The sequence below is a fragment of the Elgaria multicarinata genome, chromosome 10 (genome assembly GCF_023053635.1).
Source record: "Elgaria multicarinata webbii isolate HBS135686 ecotype San Diego chromosome 10, rElgMul1.1.pri, whole genome shotgun sequence".
Taxonomy (NCBI): domain Eukaryota; kingdom Metazoa; phylum Chordata; class Lepidosauria; order Squamata; family Anguidae; genus Elgaria; species Elgaria multicarinata.
Window position 1 is genome coordinate 79,019,296 of NC_086180.1, and position 14,814 is coordinate 79,034,109.

Genomic DNA, 14,814 nt, shown 5'->3' on the forward strand with positions numbered 1-14,814 from the left:
TAAGTAATTGTGCTTCGTCTGTTTCAGTTCTTCAGAATGGAAAATCTGGAAATTGACAAAACACCAAAGAAAAGGCTTTGCAAATGGTGCCCTTTGAAACCAATTTTTAAATAAGCAGTTGCTCCTTCTTGTGCCTAGAAAGAAAGAAAAGTATCTTCCCAGTGATGTTAACACTGAAACTCGAGGCAATATCAGATAATAACATCTCTGGGGTGTTCAAAGCTGTCCGCTGATATTTGCAAACCACAAGCAGTCTGGGAACAGCGTTCGCTCTTACAATAATGTTGTCTTGTCCCTCTTGCAATATCAGAATTGCATCAGGTTCATGAAATACAATTTCCTTTCTGATTTTTGTTAGATTCTTTTTGGCTTAGCCCTTTCTGCAGCATGAGTGAATTTACAGCATGCTGAAACTTCCATTCAGTTATGGCAAGGAATGACGTCTTCTAGGATCTGATAAACTACGCTTTCTCATTTCTACAAAATTGAAGAAAGTATGTATAAGCTATTGTGCAGGGAGCCAAACCATAAAATAACCTTCTACATGTAAGTTTCTTTCGAATGCGTTTGGTACAAAAGATACAGCAGAAAATATGTACAATGGAGGCACAGAAATATATGGAAGGCCATTTCATGAGTTGCTGCTAGATTTAGATGGAGGAAAGAAACCTACAGAGAAGGTCTGTATTTGAGATCTGCCACCTATAAGATCATAGGATATGGTAGAAGCCCCACTACACAAGTACAGCGTGAGATATACCACTGCCATGACAGATCTGCTAGTGAAACTCCTAAAATATGCAGGTGGAACATTCCACAGGTGCAGTTGTTCCACCAGTGAAGATATGCTGAGGAAATGACTCTGTAATTGGATGAATAGGGGCAGGACTGGTATGGCACAGGGAATCACACTTATGCTATATCATACCTCATCTATGCCCCTAGTGATGGCACAAATCTACACCACCTCTGGTTCTGGCTCAAGGGCTTTCTGCCCCTTTGAGTACAATAGGAAGAAACAAACTTAGAAAATAGCCACTCCCATATCAACTGCCCTGCCCAATAGACTGTAGGATATGGTGCCACTCAGCAACCAATCACAGTACACCACCAGCATATAACACCTCCCCCACCACAGATGACAGAGTGCATGGCATGTACCCTCCCTCCCTGCCTGTCCCCACAGAGCTGATAATGGGGAACTATGGGGAGGGAAAACGGAGAGAAGGGGCACTTTGCACACACAGGAAGCACTTTGCACAAACAGACTGCAGTGGGGGCAGCTTGGCATCCTCTTTGGTATTGTGCATCTTGTGATGCAGCAGTGTAATGGAGGTGCGCCCAGTCATCAGGAGTTCCTTGGCTGCCTCTCCATATGGGCAGTCATTGCTGGCATCATTGCTAGCATGGTCCCAGAGTGGTGCTATTTTCAGGGCTGCTGTGGCCCTGTCTTATCATTTCCCTGGCATTTTTTCCTGGTTGTGTGATTCCCCAGCCTGATTTAGTTATAGAGAGAGGGACCTATATTTTATAGGCCTTGTTGCCTGGGCAATCCTCCTATATACTAGATTTTGCTTTACTGTTTTGATTAAATGCAAGCCTAGTTAAACCACCGTTGCCAACCTTTGAACAGTCTCCTGTAACTATGCCTTTAAGGGCCAATTGATTGCAGCCCTTAGGTAGTGATAAAGCTTATCTCAAGGCCCTTAGGCCTTAACTGATTCTGGCAAACTGCCGTTCAAAGTACAACAGCAAACCAGGCTAAGTTTCTCCCCATCAAGCAGCAGGTATTTCATTACAAAACGTTGCAGCTATACTTTTTAGTCTGTAACATTAAGCTCCATGGGATTTACCTAAATAAATAAATAAATCACAGTACACATGTTCTATTAAATAATGATTATATTTTCCTGTCCATACTCTTGCATGTCACATAGCAGGATACTATGCTGGTTTACTTTAAAAAGGGGTGGGCAGAAGAGAGATTGGGACCAAGTGGTAGGTCTCTTGGGCCGGATCTACACTACTGCTTTAAAGCACTTTATAACAGTTTTACAGCGCTTGGTGATTTGTGATAGATCAGCAAGGGATTTCAACTCCCAACTATTTAACAATAGACATTTCTAAGCCTAAATGAAACAGTTGGAGTCTCTGATCTGTAATAGCATGTAGATTGGTATTTATGTGGGCAGCTCATCCTGAAGTTCTGGTGCACACACAAAAAGGAAATATATCCCCCAAACCTGAAGAGAGCTCTTCCATTGATTTAGAAGTCCTCGAGTTTGAGGGGACTTACTCTCAATAAGTCCATGTGAGATTTCACTGAAATCCTGTGTATGCAGCAAGTCCTTCCAACTTCAATAGGACGTACTCAGAGCAAGAGTGGGCAGAAAGTAGGTCTCCAGAGAATTTGGGACTTCCAACTGCCAGCATTCCTGACCATTGGCACAGGTGGCTGGGATTTCGGGAGTTGAAACCCAAAACATATGAAATCTACCTTCTGTCCATCCCTGCTCTAGAGCACCCAAATTTGGTCAGAAAGTGTTTTTTTTCTTCTTTAAGAAACCCAACCTGGCCTGTTTACAGCTTAGAGATCAATAATACTGCCTGAAAATGTCTACAAGTCATGGTCCTGTTAAAAAGCACAGCTGCAGCAGTCAGCTTAATTACTAAAGAGAGTGCGTAGGAACTGTTAAAGCAGACATTATTTTCAATCTGCATCCAAGTCTTCACCCCACATTTGAACCTTAAAGTAGGTGCAGGGCCCCCAATCCAGTTCTTAAAAGCCCCCAACCTCATCTACTCTGGAATAAAAAAAGATAAATAAAAATCTATATATAGTTGCTAGACAGATTTAATGTAATGTCTGTATTGGCCCTACAACAGCAGCCTGGCATGCTTTAGGCTACAAGAAACGCTTCACCTGATGGATTTCTGCATGGCTGGCTACTGTGAAAGGCAGAGGAGCAGAGCCAGCAGCAAAACTGCAGCCCGATCTGGAAACAAAGGGTAAAATCCAACGTAAATCCCATTTAAAATAGACCCATTGAAACAAAAGGGACTTGATTTAGTCACTCATATCCCATTCATTTCAGTGGGTCTACTCTATGTAGGTCTTACATTGGCTTTTATTGCATTTATATCCTGCCTTTTTTCCTATAAGGAACCCAAGGCGGCGTACATAATCCTCTCCATTTTATCCTATCAACAACCCTGTGAGGTGGGCTGGGCTGAGTCTGTGACTGGCTCAAAGTCACCCAGTGGGTTTCCATGGCCAAGTGGGGACTAGAACCCAGGGACTCATCTACACTAGGGTGACCATATGAAAAGGAGGACAGGGCTCCTGTATCTTTAACAGTTGTGTTGAAAAGGGAATTTCAGCAGGTGTCATTTGTATATATGGAGAACCTGGTGAAATTCCCTCTTCATCACCACAGTTAAAGCTGCAGGAACTATACCAGAGTGACCAGATTTAAAAGAGGGCAGGGCACCTGCAGCTTTAACTGTGGTGATGAAGAGGAAATTTCCCCAGGTTCCCCATATATACAAATGACATCTGCTGAAATTCCCTTTTCAATACAACTGTTAAAGATACAGGAACCCTGGCTTCCTTTTCATATGGTCACCCTATCTACACCAAGCAGGATATTCCACTATGAAAGCGGTATATAAAAGGCAGGAGCCACACTACTGCTTTCTAGCGGTATTGAAGTGACACGTTGACACCAAGCAGGATATAACACTATGAAAGCGGTATGTGGAATGTGTCAGTGGGCCCCAACAGTTGTCAGTGCACTTCAATATCGCTATAAAGCAGTGGTGTGGCTCCTGCCTTTTATAAACCGCTTTCATAGTGGCATATCCTGTCCCAGATCTCCAGACTCCTAGTCCAACGCTTGAGCCACTACACCACACTGTCTCTCTCACAAACAAGCAAAAGCACCCACTTCGTGTCCAGCTTGGAAAACGCGATATCCTTCCGAGGCAGCCTCCCCCTGAGCTGTCGGACCTCACCCCCCATCAGCCCCAGCCAGCGTGGCCAACGGCCAGGAAGAACCGCCGGAGGGCCCCGTGGTGGTGGTGGTGGAGGTGGAGGGGAAGCTGCCCCGCAGGGCTCCGCGGCCACCTTTTGCCTGGAGCAGATGCCTCTGCGGCGGCTCGGTTCCCTCCCTTCGCCCGAGCGCAGGGAGGAGCAGCCGCCTCCCGCAGCCCACGCTCGGGCCCAGGGCGCAGGGAGGCCACCTTCCGCCTCTGCCCGTCCTTCGGGGCTGCTTGCTGCTCCGCCGGCCTCTTCCTGGAGCAACTTACACAGTCCAGGCTAGGGAAGGAACGAATCAGAAAGAAGGTGCGAAGGAGGGAGAAAGAAAAGAAACGGGAGGGGAGGGAGGGAGGGAGAGAGAGAGAGAGAGAGAGAGGACTTAAGAGCCACTTCCTTTCTCCCTGCGAGATCGCCGCTTTTTAAAAAGTCTGGAGGTAAGTTTGCAAGAAGCGGGCGGAGGAAAGACTCGCTCTTAGCAAAGTCTCTGAAAAGTTCTTGTAAGTTCTCTCTTTCTCCCCTGCCTCCGTCTAGGGTGGGGGAAACCTCTGGCTACGTGTGGTTTTCGCCTTCTTGAAATCAGACTCAGTTCCTTCTCTTTTCTCTGCCCCGGCAGGGAGATTCTGCGGGGGGGGGGGGCATTTAAATCAGGAGGCTGATCGCGTCGTCCACGGGTACACCCGCCCCCCGTGTATTGGGGGTAGGGGGGTGGTTTCTGGAAAGTCACCCATTGCGAAGGGGTTTGGGTGGGGAGAAGCGGCTGATATTACGAGACGGGTTAATTTAGGGCACGGTTGAAAAAGTCAGTTGGCTTCGTGGTTTGCCGTGGCAAAGCTAGTGGGCGTTAAATGAGCCGCAGCTTAACAAATGTTACTTGTTAAGTAGTTTTCTTCTTAAAATCTGAATGTTTTGGCCCCCTTCTAAAGCTTGATTACAAAACAACAACAACTACTGCTCTGTTTTATTCCCAATGCAGCTGTGTGGTTTAGAATGTCCGAAGCTCTTCGCCTACATTGTCTCAGGAGTCCTTAAAACAACCCTGCGAGGTAGGCAGGTGGTTATTATTTTCCCCATACGGGAAGCAGTGAGGCTGAATCTGAGAGACAGTAGGTTTCTTGAGGTCACAAAGGGCACAATCCTGTACATGTTTAGACAGGAAAGAAAAACCCTACAACTTCCTGCATTCCCGAGCCAACCGTGCTACAATTGTTGGGAATTGTAGGACTTCTTTCTAAGCAGGGGTAGGATTGTGCCTTTAGAGAGTTCACTGCAGAGACAAGATTTCAGCGGTGTTATAAAGCCAGTGGTTTCTAAAAGGCATTTAGGGTTCACTTCATATATATATATGGCTGTAGCTTTTTATTGGCACTATCACCTGCACATCTTTTAAGTCAGTGCTTTTCCAATTTCATCTATATATGTTGTGAAAAGCTTTGCCTGTTTGCGTTTGTGTACACCAAGCTTTTGATAAAAGTAGAAGCAGAGCTATTAAAATAAGTTGGCAACCCGTACTTCGGGTATTTGGCATTCAGCTGAGCTAGCGGATAATGGGAATTACAAGTTTAGGCAGGTATGTTCAACTTTCTTCAATGTTTGTTGTAACCATCAGAGTATCTGAAAATTGAGAACCAGCCTGCTTGACCTGGTTAATGAAGGCTTTTAAACAGGATTTAATTTGCTTCAAGATTCTCCTAGAGCTCAGCATGTGTTTGCAGTGCTGGAATATATTCATTTCATTCATTCATTTCTTATATTTCTATACCGCCCAATAGCCAAAGCTGCCTGAGCAACTTACAAAAATTAAAAACCATTAAAAATATATTATACAAGTGTAAGACATTTACAGACAAACATGGAAACGGAAAGCACACACGCCAGCAACGTATAACTAAAACAATTTCAAACAAGAGAGCCAGTGTGGTGTAGTGGCTAAAGTGCTGGACTGGAAGTCGAGAGATCCGGGTTCTAGTCCCCACTCAGCCATGGAAACCCACTGGGTGACTTTGAGGCAGTCATAGACTCTCCGCCCAACCTACCTCGCAGGGTTGTTGTTGTGAGAATAAAATGGAGAGGAGGATTATGTATGCCGCCTTGTGTTCCTTGGAAGAAAAAAAGGCGGGATATAAATGCAATCATAAAATAAATAAAAAAATAAAACGATGATATGAAGTAGGAATATAGGAAATAGGAACATACAAAAGTGTTCCAGAGCAGGTGCAGAGTATGTTTGGTTTTTGCTCTGGCACCACTTTTTCTACATATGAAGCATTGGCTTCTGGATTTGGGGCGAGGGGGAGGGCTGTGAGTCTTGAAAGCATTGTAAGCGATCTCGTTGCATTGAGCAGGCCCGTACATGTGGCGTTCTGGCCTTGGAGAGCCGGAGGTGTAAATTGCCACAGGCAGCAATGTTGTGGCGGCAGTTCAGCATGTGCTCCTGCCTCTCCTTTGCTCTGGATGACTTGCTGCTTATTCATGGTGAGCTGTCTCTTTAATGCCAGTTTGTTCCTCTTCAGGGACTGGTTTCGCAAGGTTTCCCATCAACATCGAGCCCTCCCTAAAGGCTCCCCAAATGCCATCCTCTAGATGGGTCTTGACAACGAGAAGAAGCCCTTATAGCCCATCTGCCATTGTTCCAGGATTCTTAGTGTCCTGTTAATTGTGAAATACAGCTGACTGTTCATCTGGCAGCAACTTTTATAAGCTGTTTCTCATGGGGGAGGCAGGATTATATGGTAAACACCTTTCAGATTTTCACGCAAGTGCTTAGTTCAGGGGTACAGAAACTCTTTCAGCCCATGGGCCGAATTTCGTTTTGGAGAACTTCTGCGGGGGGCATATTCCAGTAGTGGGCAGCGCCAAACAACAATACCAGCATATTTTAGTTTAAAGCTCTTATCGCCTGTAACAAAAGCCTTAGGAGAGGCATTTCAGCCTTTTAGTATAGGGGCAAAACTGCAAAAAAGTCAGGAAATCATTGGACAATCAGTGATTGGGGGAAAGTGTGTGGAGGCAGGAGAAGAAGGTTGTGCTTTCTAGGGAACCCCGGAAGAGCTGGACCCAGGGTTGAGGTTATACACCCCTAGTTTAACTGAAGCAGGAAGAGAATCGTGTCTCGCTGTTCCTCTGTAGCAAGTGTCGTTCACAGTAAGTGGGACAGAACAGATGAACATGTTCCAAATATTTGATTCTTTCCTTAATATCTTCTTTTTTTAGCATTCAAAATTTAGCAGTGACATTGTACTGTAGTGATACATTAAATATATATTTTTCTTTTATCCTGTTTGGGGTTGTGTCTTATCAGCAATTCTATTTATATTGCATTTTGTAACTGGAGGATTGACTGTCTATGTTATTAGTCCAGTTGTTGATTTTTTGAAAGGATCTCTTTCCAATTGCTAAGCTTCCCTCATTTGCCAAGGATCTTTCAAAAGTCACGTTTCAGCACCGGTTTGGAGCTGGTCTCAACTTGGCAATGTGAACTGGTGCAAAAAAAGAAAAGGGGGAAAAAAGAGTACAGTGTAGCTAGAACTGCTTTGAAGGATCCAAGCTGTATTAAAATCAAATTCAGCTTTCATCTGTGATGAAAGAATCTTCCCTGTATAGCACTTTTACGCTTCACTTTATTTTATTCTGACAGCTGGACGGCCTTGTCCCACACTTCATTATCTGCTGCAGATGGAAGTGCTGTTTTGTACATCTCAGCACTAGTTAAATGTCTATCATTATGATGGGTGGAGTCTTGCCTCTGCGTAGAGGGAGTTCCAAAAGTCCCTAGGAGTGCAAAATGCATTTATGGGTACAATTATCCAATGCATTTATGCGCTTTGATGGATTATTATTTTCTCCACCCAACGTTCTTTTCAAAGATTATGCAATGCATGGTTGGCACTATTAGAAATGCTGCAACTGGTACAATATGGCTGGGTAAATTCAATCTGTTTGGCTTTGTAATCAGCGATATTCTGTTTACGACTCTCAAACTTTATTATAAAAAGTAATGAGTAAGATTCCAGTTTGACAAACTTGAAAATGGAGAAGCAAAGTTAGCGCTAGGCTTAGTACTTGCTTTCTGCCTAGGGAGGGGCCTGAGATGGGCCTGGTTCAGACAACACGCTAAACCACGCTGCTTAACCACAAAAGCATTCCGTTAACCATTTTGTGGTTAAGCAGCGTGGTTTAGCGTGTTGTCTGAACGGGGCCATGAAAAGGACTAGGGAGCCATGGTTTCTGCTCATGTAGCTCTGATGGCCAGAGCTGACACCTTCAGTTTAGTTGTCTGCAAATGCAGCCTTAAGCAATGTCCTAAACACTGTTAGGAGAATAACAAACACTTTGGTTACATGGATGCAATTGTGTGAAATTGAGTTCTGCTGCTAAGCTGATAAGGCCATTCCTCTCTTGCACTGGTGCTAGAAATTCTGAAGAGGTGTGTGTATGTTTGTGTATATTAGGGGTGGAGGAGCACCTTTCTGAGTCATGTTATGTGCTTCCAATGAGGAAGTCCTTGAGGGTGTGTGTACAGGTGCCTCTAATACCTATTCACCATTGTCAGTGGACTGGTTGCTTGTCAGGGACAGGGGTGGTTCATACATGTATGATTTGGAGCTGCTTCCCCCAAAAGCACTGGCAACGTTGAGATGCTCTCAGACAGCTCCTTCACTTTTGAATGGTTCAGAAACTGCTAACCATAGTTTCCTGGTTTGGTCGAAATGGCAAACCGTGGTTAATTAAAACAACAAGGAGTCTTGTGGCACTTTAGAACAGTGTTTTTCAACCTGGTGCCCTGCAGAGGTGTTGGATGTATAGGCTGTAAATTATGGGAGTTGCAGTCCAACATCTCTAGAAGGCGCTTTTATTCTGGCATGAATGCTCCTGGACACTGTCTACTTCATGAGATGCATGAAAGCTTATGCCAGAATAAATGAGTTCATCTTTAAGGTGCCACAAGGCTCTTTGTTGGTTTTGCTGCAACAACTATCCCTCTGGATATGGTTAATTAGAGGCTTTCAGGTGTAGTCACGGCTCATGTAAAGGAAAAAGACTCTTTGGTGTCACAGGGCACAGTCTTTTTGGATTGCTGTCAGCTAGATGGAAGCCTCTGATTTGGGAAACTTTGGAGTATCTGGTGCTGTCCCAGTAGGGAGGGAGGAGCAACGGAGGCAATTTTTGCCTCTTTATCCTCCGTTTTTCCTTTTACCAACTAGAGAAGTCTCTGATCCAGTCTAGTGGAGGTGCGTTGACAGGGGTGACTGGAGAGTCTAATGGAGGTGCAGTGACTGGAGAGGCCATTTTTTCCCATATCCTGGCCTCTCTTCTCCCCACCTGCTGGAATGCCCCTCTTTTGATCTCTCTGAGGTTCTCCCAGGCTGCTTTTGGAACCTCAGAAAGTAGCCAGCACATTTATTTTCTGTGAGGGGGTGGGAGGGATAAGGTAGTGCAGCCCACTCCCTCCCTGATGTCATAGCCATGTCTACAGCTTCAGGATAGTAACTCTGATAGGTTCCCAGGCCTCTGGGATGCTCTCCAGGGAGCATAGCATTGCTCTCTTCTCTTATTATGTATTTTATTTATTAATTACATTTCAGTCCTGTCTTTCCACCCAAAAGGGAGCTCAATGTGGCTAACAATAATAAAATGCAGATTAAAAACCAGAATATCAATTAAAACATAATATAAAGAACACAAAAGTTCAACATTGAATGAAATCAAACCGCACCCAACAAAATAAAGTGCACCCATATCCTATAACTTATGAAGTTGAGAAAGGATGGTGCGAATGCAGCCACGGTATTTTAAGATGGCATTGTGTGATGTGTGAAAGGTCTGTCTGCCGTGTGAGATCTGTGATAAGCTCATTTGCATGGGGAAGTCTATGATTCATGGGATGTGTGAGAACAAAGCCACATCGTAGTTACTGCTTAAGCTCATTCACATTGCCAGAGCCACTGTGGTATAGTGCAGGAATGGGCAGAAGGTAGATCTCCAGATGTTTTGGACTTCAACTCCCAGAATTCCCTGCCAGCATGACCCAGCCAGGAATGCTGGGAGTTGAAGTCCAAAGCATCTATTTTCTGTTCACGCCTAGTGTGGGGGTTAGAATGTCTGACTAAGGCTGCGGAGGAGACACAGATTCACATTCCTATTCAGCCATTAAGCTCACTGGGTGAACTTTGGCCAGTTTCTCTCCCACACACCCACACACAGCGCCTAATGTATCTTCCAGGGCTGATGTGAGGATAAGATGGGAGGGCGAGGGAAGTTCCTTGGAAGAAAGGTAGGACAGAAATATAATAAATAAATCAGGGGAGATTCTATCTAGAAAACTGTTCAGTTGCTGAACAGGGGATTATTTTAGCTGCTTTTCAAATAATAATAATAATAATAATAATAATAATAATAATAATAATAATAATAATGATTTATTTATTACATTGTTATACCGCCCAATAGCCGAAGCTCTCTGGGCGGTTCACAAAAATTAAAACCATAATAAAACTACCAACAGGTTAAAAACGCAATTACAAAATACAGTTTCAAAAGCACAACCAGGATAAAGCCACACAGCAAAATTGATATAAGATTAAAATACAGAGTTAGAACAGTAAAATTTAAATTTAAGTTAAAATTAAGTGTTAAAATACTGAGAGAATAAAAAGGACTTCAGCTGGTGACGAAAAGAGTACAGTGTAGGCGCCAGGTGGACCTCTCTGGGGGGCTCATTCCACAGCCGGGGTGCCACAGCGGAGAAATAATAATAATAATAATAATAATAATAATAATAATAATATACTTCATGTTAAATCCATGTTTCCATTTCACTTTTGGGGTAAGATTCTTTGCAAAGTTCAGATGCCTGCGCTTGGATAGATTCAAAAGCAGAATGCAAAGAAACAGTGTATTGCATCATTGTCACTTTTAATATCTCCGCATAGCCAGAAATAGCGGGGCTGTTCAAGAATAAAATAACAATACACTATCATAAAAATGACTTGCACAATCATAAATGGCATTATACAAGCCCAGCTGCAGGACACGGACAGTTACACAACCCAAGATGGATGGAAGTCGTTCCTCTTCAGCAAATGATAAAAGCCCTGTTGGCCTCCTCACGTGATGAAAATGGTGGTGGTGGGGGAGGTTGGCTCCTCCCCTGTTGCATTTACATTTCTCCATCCATTGGAAGGCAAACATCTGCAGCAGTGTGTCTGCTGAAGTAAGAACAGAAGAAGAGCCCTGGTGGATCAGACCAAAAGCTTATTTGTGAAGCCCACAAGCAAGACATGAGAGCAACGGCAACCTTCTGCTCATGTTCTCCAGATCACTGTCTCCGACACCAGAGATAATATATTGCCATTCTGATTAGCAGCCATTGATAGCTTGTGTGTCCCTGGTTGGCAGCCCGTTAGCCACTGTGTGAACAGAGTGCTGGATGAGATGGAGCCTTGTTCTGATCCAGCATGGCTCTTCTTCTGTTCTTATAGCTACCCTGGTAGGCTTTCTGCACGATTTAGACCCTTGATCGTACAGGTGGTGCTGTGCTGCAGCTGTTTGCCTTCCGACGTGCCATTTGTAATGGAGGAACTGTAGCTCAGTGGTAGAGCATCTGCTGAACTTGCAAGTGGCTTCTCTCTCAACCTCTGCTCACTACCCAGCGCCAGAAAGAAAGAAAAACTTCCGGCACTTGTACCTCAGCTCCCTTCCTCTGTCCACCCAAGGCTGACTGGAGAACAACAGTCCACTTATTTGTGAAGAAGAGAGTCGCTGAAGGGAAGGGCGCTCAGCAGAAAATTCTGGAGAACAACAACAGCCAGAAGTCTTGCCGAACTTTGTGCCATAATAAATTTGTTAGCCTTTAACAGCCTTCCCCCATCTGATGCCCTCTAGATGTGGTGAACTGCATATCCCATCATCCTCAGCCCTTCTGGCCATGGTCCAGGTACTTGGGTGGTGATGGGTTAGTTTTTATTTATTTATTTATTTATTACATTTCTATACCGCCCAATAGCCGAAGCTCTCTGGGCGGTTCACAAACCCCCCTAGGTCCACCGAGACCCCTCATTGCTCTAGTTGCAACTGGGCTAGCCCTGTAGAAGAAAAAAATGGAGTGAATTTGTGGGAGAAGATGGTGTCTCAGTATTGACCAGCTCAGGTATTGAAAACTGGTCCTTGCTGGGTAGTGTTCTGGCACAAATAAAGCCCTTTGGCGGGGGTCAGGGAGTGGTCAGTGCAAGGAATGAAGCACCTGCCTTTGGCAAGAGAGTTGGAGAGTTTTAACGTGGATGCATAATTAAAAGAGCTGCAAGATGAGAGTCAGGATGGAGGACTAGGATTGGAGACAGACTGCTGGAAGAGCCCTCTGTCGTAGGACCCTTAATTCTGTGTGGAAAGGAGCAGGCTGCACTTGCTCAGTGAAAAGGGGATGAGATTCTGCACATGCTCAGAGGTCTTTTTAGTAGAGTCTCATTCAGTAGTAGAAATAATGGTTGGTCACCAAGGCTGGACCAGTTTGTGGATCCTCTGCAGGACTTCACTGGTGTGATGGGTGGTTCCTCCATCACACAAGAAGGATACACTGGCTATGTACCTTTAAGAATCAAATCTTGGTCTCCTGAGTGTGGAAATTAATCTGTAGGTAACATCACTAAACTATAGCAATTAATGCAGCATTTCTGTTTATATGACATTTCTGTTTATTGTTACTGGGGTTTAACTAAAGTCTAACTATCCCCCCCCCAAAAAAAGTAGCAACTGGCATCTTATGGCCCTTCAGATGTTTTGGCCTACAACTCCCATCAGCCCTAGTTGGCATAGCCAGTGCTGAGGCCTGATGGGAGTTGTGGCCCTTGAGATGTTTTGGCCGAAACGTTGCCTAGCCCTGCTCCAAAGTGTGGTCGAGGCTGGATGAAAAGCTGTCTACTGTTAAGAGCGCCTCTTTCTGATGGCACCCTGTAAAGGAATCCTGACACATGCTAACATTGTCCAGTATTGTTCTGTGGCTGTCATTTGAACTCTCAGTCAAGTGTCTGAGCAATATTTTAGAGATTTTGAGATGTGCAGGCCAGTCCTTCAGACAGGGAACAATGCATGCACATCCTTTAAGACATTCAATTAAAGACACCCCACCCCAGTTTCTGTATTTGCTGTGGAGTGGAGATATTAGGGGGAGTGAAAGAAGATTCAAATTTGATTCCAACAATTTATTTATTTGATTGATAAGGAAATGTTGCTCATGGTGGCTAGCAATAAGAACCTAAATGTAAAATTAAAAGTTTGTTATAACAGTAATAAAAATATATTACAGACACAAAAAATACAACAAGAACAACAACAATAATAAATTTATTTCTTACCTGCCTCTCCCTCTGGATCGAGGCAGGGAACAACATTAAATACGACAATACATAAAACCGGTTAAAAGAGACTAGTCTTTACGGCTGTCTTAAACTCAAAGAGAGTATTAAGCTGACGAATCTCCTCCGGCAGGCCATTCCACAGTCTGGGGGGCGGCAGAAGAAAAGGTCCTCTGGGTAACAGTTGTCAGCCTAGTTGTGAATGACTGGAGTAAATTCTTCCCGGAGGACCTGAGTGTTCGGGGCGGATTGTATGGGAGAAGGCGATCCCGCAGGTAGCCTGGATCCAAACCATGTAGGCCTTTAAAGCTTTATACTTTATACTTCACCTGGAAACTAATTGGCAGCCAGTGAAGTGATTTTAAAGTTGGTGGTAAAAGAATAAAAACATCACCCAACCCAACAGATCAACTTACATGCCACAGGCCTACTTGAATACAAACATTTTTGCCTGCTGGTGGTAGGACAGAGAGGGAGCCAACCTATCCTTCCTCTACAGGGAATTCCAAATCCTGGGACAAGCCACCAAGGTGCTCCTCTCTTGGGTCCTCATCAAACATTGTACTGGCGGTTGCGGTGAGTGAAGAGCTCCCTCAGACTGGCTCATATAGGAGAAGTCTTTCAGATAGCCAAGTCTCAATCTGCATAGGGCATTAGAGGTCATAACCAGCACTTTGATTTTTGCCCTGAAGTAGATGGGAAGCCAATGAAACAAAGGAATTGTGCTCCTGTAACTGGCTTTTGTCGATAACTGGCTGCAGCATTCTGGACCAGCTGAAGTTCCCAGTATTGTCATACGTGGGGTTTTCCATAGTCTAGTTTTTTGTTTTTTAAAAAAATCTTTTTGCCCTCAGTTTTTGGTATTTTGCTTCAATTACTACTTTCTCTTCTGCATACTGTTGCAGGCCAAGGTGTCTTGAAAAGAAAAGAAAAGAGCTATACAATAAGGAAGTTGGTCATTAGTGTGAAAGCTACCTGCCAGGACTGAATTACCAAACACTGGTGCCAAATTTCTTGCACAGTCTGTATTTACTTGTAATCAAATCCTGTGCTGCGCCCATGGTTCCCATGGCTGTGAACATAATTGTTGATCTTGCTGAAGGGTTTCCATGAAATAAACCACTGAGATGTTCAAGGGTCTACAGATGTTGGCTTGGCTTACTATAATTTGTAAACCACTTTTCTGCAGTAGCAGGAAGAACCGTTAGCACAGCAGGAAACTAGCGCAATCCAGGAAACTCTTCAAAACGACCACTTCTAGAATGGGACAGGTTAGCAGAATTCCTTCCATGAGCTCTGCTGACCTGTCCCATTCTGGAAAAGTTAGTTTCTGGAATGGGAAAGTAATGTGAAGTCGTTTCAGTTGGCTATGTTTAGGCTTTGCTACCATTTTGAAAGTAAGTTCCCAAAAGCCTATTGTCTTCGTGA

General features: G+C 44.2%; 1 protein-coding gene across 1 annotated transcript in view; it reads left to right on the forward strand.

The window, feature by feature from the left end:
• The first annotated feature begins 4,286 nt into the window (after positions 1-4,286).
• The window catches only part of ARAP2 (ArfGAP with RhoGAP domain, ankyrin repeat and PH domain 2), a 131,401-nt gene continuing 120,873 nt past the window's right edge, over positions 4,287-14,814 (forward strand). The window contains exon 1 of the mRNA XM_063135445.1: positions 4,287-4,345. The gene's annotated coding sequence lies outside the window, so the exon portion shown is untranslated. The remainder of the gene's footprint in view (positions 4,346-14,814) is intronic.